Consider the following 7,374-nt stretch of genomic DNA (forward strand, 5'->3'; position numbering starts at 1 on the left):
TTTTTGGACTGTGTTTGAAATGTGTGTTCTGTGTTGGGAGGGATAGATTCCTTTTTACTGTGTGCTTCTGCAGTGTTTTTCAAGGCAGGGTTGCAAAATGCATTTCAAATTGCAATGCAAACCTTGTGTTTACTCTGAGAGTGCTATTTGCTCCAGCTATAGGGAACAATGGGGAAAACTGAAATACCTCTATTGTTCCCCATGGGTAGCTCCTAGGGACATCAAAGTGGGTTGTTGTAGTAGGGCAGGATGGGTGCTACTTACCATCCAACCCACAAAAGAAATGGGCAAGCGGGCAATTTTTAACCTTTCTCCCAAATCCCCATAGGATTCTACTCTTCTTCTTTTCTGTCTCTTCCTTCCTTTTCAAAGGAGAGTGAGATTAATGCAGCAGTGGTAGGCAGACATCTGAGCCAAGCAGTAGTGCTAGAGGGAGGGAGCTCTCATATCACACAGAGGCAAGAGTTGCTCTTATGCCATACAGCAGGGGTGGGTAGGTGAGGTGGACACACTTCTGCCTCCTCACCCCCAGATAATCTGCTACTTGATAAAGCACTTTATCATTACAATCCCCTTGTTGTGATGCCAGCCTTGCCACTTTCAAGCTGCTCAAGGATGCACACACGTTTCTATCCAGATGTTCTGAAACCTGGGGACACTACTTCTGGATAACATCCCCAAGAGAACACTCCCAAGATCTGCCCCTGCACTATGTGCCCAGAAAGCACTCCCTCCCCACTGTCCATAGTTACAGCATTTGTCTGCAGAGACAAACACTGTACATGTGGACAGATTCTTCCTGTGTGGGTGCCCCAGCATTCTGCATCATACATAGAATCTGTTCAAGTGTGCAACAGCTGGCTCTGCAGCCAAACACTGTAATTGTAGACAGAATGGGGCAGGGCGTTTTGGTTCTGAGCGTGCTCTTTGGGGTGATGTACACAAGTACAATATCCCTCCCTGAACAGAGCTTTACCGCCCCCTTTTTATCCTCATGACTGTTTTACAAAGTAGCTTAGACTGTCAGGTAGCATCAACATGATGATGTTTGGCCCAAAATCATTCAGGAGCTTCAAGAATGAGTGGGGTTTTAAACCAAGGTATCCCCAGTCCTAGTCCAACATGCTAACCACTTTCCATTAATTCCAAAATGTGAAATTTGATTTACACCAATGGTTTAAATTGGTGTTTTTCTTCTGAGTGATCTTAATTGCCTTGATTTAAATCAGTCCACTTGTTCTTTAGGATGTATTCAGACAGCTATTCCTTTTGCTCCTATTTGTAATGCAGAATCTTCACAGCAACTGTTCAAAAGTGGGGGGGGGGGGTTTGCTTGAAAATCTCATCACCTTCATTGGAATAATACAGGATGACAAAATAGTCCTCTTGTTCACAAAAAAGCACTTAGGAGCTTAATTTCTTATGAAAGGCACGTAAACCATCAGTGTAATTAGGCCTCTAATCTTATACCCACTTTTCTGGAAGTAAGCCCCATTACTTCCCAGTTTTTACAGAAGGTTTTACTTCTACCTCTGAGTAAAGATGCATAGAAATGCATTTAAATGCTGTGTTCACATACAGCTTACAATAACTCACATCTCTTTACATGAGAATGCTATTACAAAAATAATTTATTTCTCACAACTTTATATTTATTCCAATAATATTTATGTCAAAGAATATTCAGATAACATTTATTCACAACTGATATGATTAGTCCATTCTTCCATCAGTGTTTCCATTTGGCAATGGCAAGAATTTTCCTTGACTGTTCTTGAATTGATGGCATATTTGCCCATTTCTGTTGTCTAGCCAAAGTGATCTTTGATGAGATCTGAATAAAATGTTCTGTTCAAATCATTTGTTACAGCTGAAACAAATAAGGAAGCCCATGTAAGATACTAATGAATCAACTTGTATTCATTCCTATAATTTTTTTTCAGTCCCCTTTTATCAAAGCATTCCTGTGCTGAAAACATTCTTCACTCACTATTATTATTTCCAGCATTTAAATCTATTTATTTTGTAGATATCCTTATTTTCAGTGTTGCATGGCCTACATTTTGAATATACCCATGTTTCCCCGAAAATAAGACAGTGTCTTATATTAATTTTAGCCCCCCAAAATGCACTAGGGCAATTAGCGATACATCAGAAATTACTGCTAGGTCTTACTTTCGGGGAAACAGGGTATATTTCTGTTCAGTCAAGGTTTAATTGGTGGGGCTTTTTCACGCTGATGAACCCCATCTTGTTAAACATCCTGCTGGTATAAATTGACTCCAACTGCAGTGAGACAGGTACCGATGTACTTCGCTGCTGCTGTATATTGGGCATGTAGTGCTTGATTGACTTGATTGGTCATAGGATGAAGAAACAAAGAATTCAAATGATGATTGTGTGCTCTGGTAGAAACGGATGTGAGAAGTACAGACGTGTGCTTGGTAAGAACAGTCTGCTCACTTTCCCCAGGGCATAAGGAGAAACCATCTGAAAACTCTCGAATGTCTCTCTTTGGGAGAAACCCTGACATCCCTCTTTGAATTTCAGTTTCCCCTTGGAGGAATTCTAAAATTCTCTTTTGGATTTAGCTGGAGAAACTGCCGTTCCAGACTTGCTTTGCCCCCCCCCCCCCCGCCCCCAGTGAACAAGGGAAGCATTTAGCTGGGAGCTTTCACAGAGCCAAAGCAACAGTGGATTGATACTCCCACGGTAATCACTATTCCTGTAGGAATTCGTGTATTTTATCTAGGCATATGACTGATTGATATTTTGGATTCTCTTACAATATGCACAGGTAAGGCAGTTTCTGATGTGTTCCTTGCCAGTGGGAAGGACAATAATACCAGCCAGCAGTCTACATACCTTTGTGAAACCATGCTTATCCCAAAAGTGGATGTGCAATATAGAACTGAATGGTTACAATGCATAGCCTACATTCCACAAGTTGCTCAAGTGCTCATCAAGCACAGACACCACTCCAAGTAATGCAGAACAGCACTCAACCACTGAACATTTCTTGAACAGTATTATCATCAAATGGTTTCATTGGACAACAGCTTGTGTATCCAGTCACCATCTTTATCTACATATGGGTCATCAATAATGATATTCTAAAAATTGCTGCTTGTTAGCAACACTCACATTAGCAACAGAAGCAAATGCCAACAGAAAATCTTTTGTACTCTGGCCTTTAGGGCTTAGTTTTTGCAGGACTCAGGGATGTAACATGGTAGTGCTTGCAAATGAATGCTATAAGCATTTTTCAGTGAGGAACTTTTGCATGGCACACAATAGGGATTACTTTGCAATGGCTGCACACACCTCAGCCATTAGGGTTTGTTTTGTGCATGCTGAAAAAGATTTGAACTGCACATAAAGTTATGGAATCTGGGGGAGCAAATAGCAGTTGATGTTCTGCAAATGTTGCACAAATGGAAGAACACCTCTGGATAGGATTTCACTTTTTTAAAGCAATGCTCATCTGCTAAGGTGGAAATAGAATTTCAGAGCAAATGGCATTTCATTGGAAGTGGCTAGAATCTAACTAGAAGTTAACTAGTAACTAGAATGTAAGAAGTATGATAGAATCTAACAAGCTAGGAAACCTAGGAGGACCGGAGTCCTCCACAGAAACTCTGTGGGTGACAATACAAGGCCTGAAAGGAAATGTGCTACTGGGGACGTGCTATTGCCATCCAGTTCAAAATGCTGACAGTGACTGGGAGTTGCAGAAGGAAATCAGGGAGGCGTCAAGGAGAGACAGAGCAGTAATCATGGGTGACTTCAATTTCCCACAAATAGACTGGGCAAATTTACAGCCAGGTAATGACAAAGAGGTCAAATTTCTAGATATGCTGAATGACTGTGCCCTAGAATAGTTGGTCAAAGAACCAACCAGAGAGAAGGTGACCTTGGACTTAATCCTGAGTGGCACACAGGACCTGGTGTGTGATGTCAGTATCATGGAACTTTAGGGAACAGTGACCATAGTGTGATCACATTCAGCATATGTGCAGGGAGAGAATCACCTAGGAAGTCTAACACATTCACTTTGAAATTCAGAAGAAGAAACTTGTCTAAAATGAGGAGTTTGGTGAAAAGAAAACTGAAAGGGAAAAGCAGGAGAGTCACTTCGCTCCAAAATGCATGGCATTTACTTAAACCCACAATACTAGGAGCCCTGTTAGATGTATACCAAAAAGAAGGAAAGGGAGGAGGTCAACAGGCTAACAAGTTAAGTGAAGGAAGCTATAAAGGGGAAGAAGACTTCCTGAACAGATGAAGAGAACAGAAAGGAACATAAACTCTGGCAAAAGAAATGTGAGGTGACAATAAGGGAGGTGAAAATATTCTCATTTAGGAACATTTAGCTAAAAGCATTAAGGGGAATAACAAAAACTTCTTTAAATACATCAGAAGCAGAAAACCTGCCAGGGAGGTGGTTGTACAGTTAGACAATGAGGGAGTGAAAGGGATTATTAAGGAGGATATGTAGGTTGCTGAGAAGCTAAATGAGTTATTTGTATCTGTCTTCACAGCAGAGGATACTGAGCGTATACCTGTTCCTGAACAAGGCTTCTCAGGGACAGAGACTAAAGACAAGAATCAGAAAGAAGTGACAAGAAATAATGTTATAAACTGTATGGGGGGAAAAAAAACTAGCAAACCATCAGGGCCAGATGGCATTCATCCAAGAGTCCTTAAAGAACTCAAATGTGAAATTGCCAACCTCCTTGATAAAATATATAACTTATCCCTGCAATTAGGCTCTCTACCGGAGACTGGACAGTATCTAATTTAACACCAGTTTTCAAAAAGGGATCCAGGGGTGACTGAAGAAATTACAGGCCGGTTAGCTTAATGACTGTGCTGGGCAAATATAAGGAAAGCATCCTCAAGGATAAAATTGTAAAGCACATAGAAGAACAGGCCCTGCTGTGGAAGAATCAGCATGGCTTCTGCAAAGGTAAATCTTGCCTCACCAACCGTTTGGAATTCTTTGAGAGTGTCAACAGGGGTGTGGATAGAGGTGATCCAGTTGACATGGTATACCTGGACTTCCAAAAAGCTTTTGACAAAGTTCCTCATCAAAGACTCTTGAGAAAACTTAACAGTCATGGGATAAGGGGATAAGTACATGTGTGGACTGGTAACTAGTTAAGGGACAAGAAACAGAGGGTAGGTATAAAGGGAGAGTTTTCACAATGGAGGGACATAAGAATTGGGGTATAGGGATGTACAGACTGGTTCTGTGGTCCGGTGGTTCATGGTCGACCTGAACCACCCCCCAGTTCTGTTGGACCGGAACCGGACTGCCGGGTCCGGTCCGGCAGGTCCGCAATTTTTTGAAAAATTTAAAATCAAGGAGAAGTACCTGTAGCCCCTTTGGGGGGCTTGCTGAGGCCGCGGGGTGTGTGTGTGTGTCCACGCAGGTTCCCTCTCCCCCCGCCAGCCTTTCTCATCACCACCGCGGCTGCCACGGCTGGGTAACTGAAGCATTTTCAGCCCTTTCCTCACAGAGGGCATTTGCGAGGCATCTTACAGAGGCCTGAAAGGGCCGAAAATGCTTCAGTTACCTGGCAGCTGTGGTGATGAGGAAGGCCCGCAGGGGGAGAGGGAACCCACGCAGACACACACACACACACACGGCCTCAGCAGGCCCCCTGAAGGGGCTACAGGTACTTCTCCTTGATTTCAATTTAAAAAAAAAAAAATTCACGGACCGGACTGGGGGGTTCGATGGGGGGTCGGACCAAACTGGCCCGGTTCCGTTTGAGGCCAGTTTGGCCTCGAACCGGACCAGACAGTTCCGTGCACACCCCTAGTGGGGTACCCCAAGGATTTGTACTCAGACCAGTGCTTTTCAATGCATAAATGATCTAGAAGTTGGGGTAAGCAGTGAGGTGGCCAAATTTCCAAATGATACCAAACTATTTAGGGTAGTGAAAACCAAAACAGATTGTGAGGAGCTCCAAAAAGATATCTCCAAACCACCAATCAATCAATCAGTCAGTCTTTATTATGGTCGCAGATCAGCATAGGTCACCATACCCAAAGAAGGACATTGTAGAACTGGAAAAGGTGGGCAACCAAGATGATCAGGGGCCAACAGCACCTTCCTTATGAGGCAAGGCTACAACACCTGGGGCTTTTTAGTTTAGAAAAAAAGATGACTGCGGGGAGACATGATAGAGGTCTATAAAATCATGCATGGTGTGGGGATAGAGAGAAGTTTTTCTCCCTATCGCATAACATGGGTCATCCCATGAAACTGATTGCCAAGAAATTTAGGTCCAACAAAAGGAAGTACTTTTTCACACAACACACAGTCAACTTGTGGAATTCTCTGCCACAAGATGAACTCCTCCTGCTATGTTCTTGCTAGGTTTTGTCAATTATTTAGATTGGGTGAATCAATCTGCTCATTCTGTTTCCCAGTTGGCACAGTGAAAAATACTGAAGGTAGCCCAGATAACTGCATGTGTCATAAAGTTGCCTACTGTGCTGAAATGATTATTTTGATAAAGCAGATCTTATATTAGAAAGAAAAGGGGTTTATGTTTTTTTCCTGTGGGAACTAGAAACACGAGAAGCAAGTAAAGCACCATAGACTGCCAAGTTCTGCATCCCCCTCTGGAGTTCTTGGCATCTTGCAAGCACTGGAAATGAAATCACTATTCATTTTATTAGATTTGTTCCGATTCTTGTGTGTGGAGATAAATGTCATAATAACCCAAAGCTGGAATATATTGCCAGCTTCAATGAGCCCAATGGCTAATTTCTCCCTTGGGCAGTAATATGGCCTGTAAGAGGGCACTTTGTTTGAAAAATCTATAGGAAGTGTTAACAAAGACATATATGCATATGTGGGAATTGGATTTCTGTATTATTCAGGTGCATTGAGTGCTGGAATAGTTAAGCTCAGCAGCATCAAAGATATAATGGCAGATAAAACACTTTATCCCTACAAAAGTACTTAACCCAGTGTAATGAAACATTCTAAGAAGTTAATTCCTACATTTTAAGTGTCCTAAAGCAGTTTTGTTTTAAGGGGGAAATTGTGAAATTAAAGGAGCATAAATGTGTGCTGACAGAAAGTGAATGTTTTCCCAATGTTACTGACAGCACCCTCCCTCCCTATCACCTCACAAGCATATTATGCTATGGTCTAACCTATAGAATGGTTTTGAAGGAGTAAAAATGTCCACTGTTTAATTGGGTTAGTTTGTTATCACAATTAAAAAAATAAGGGAGCGTGGGTATGAATTCCCCTCATTAAATCTGATCTACAGAACAATCATTTTACAACCGTCTAAATCGGCCACATCCTCTCTGGATAAGAAGAGGGAATTGTAGAGTCAGAACACTCTT

Source organism: Hemicordylus capensis, chromosome 1 (assembly GCF_027244095.1).
Source record: "Hemicordylus capensis ecotype Gifberg chromosome 1, rHemCap1.1.pri, whole genome shotgun sequence".
Lineage (NCBI taxonomy): Eukaryota > Metazoa > Chordata > Lepidosauria > Squamata > Cordylidae > Hemicordylus > Hemicordylus capensis.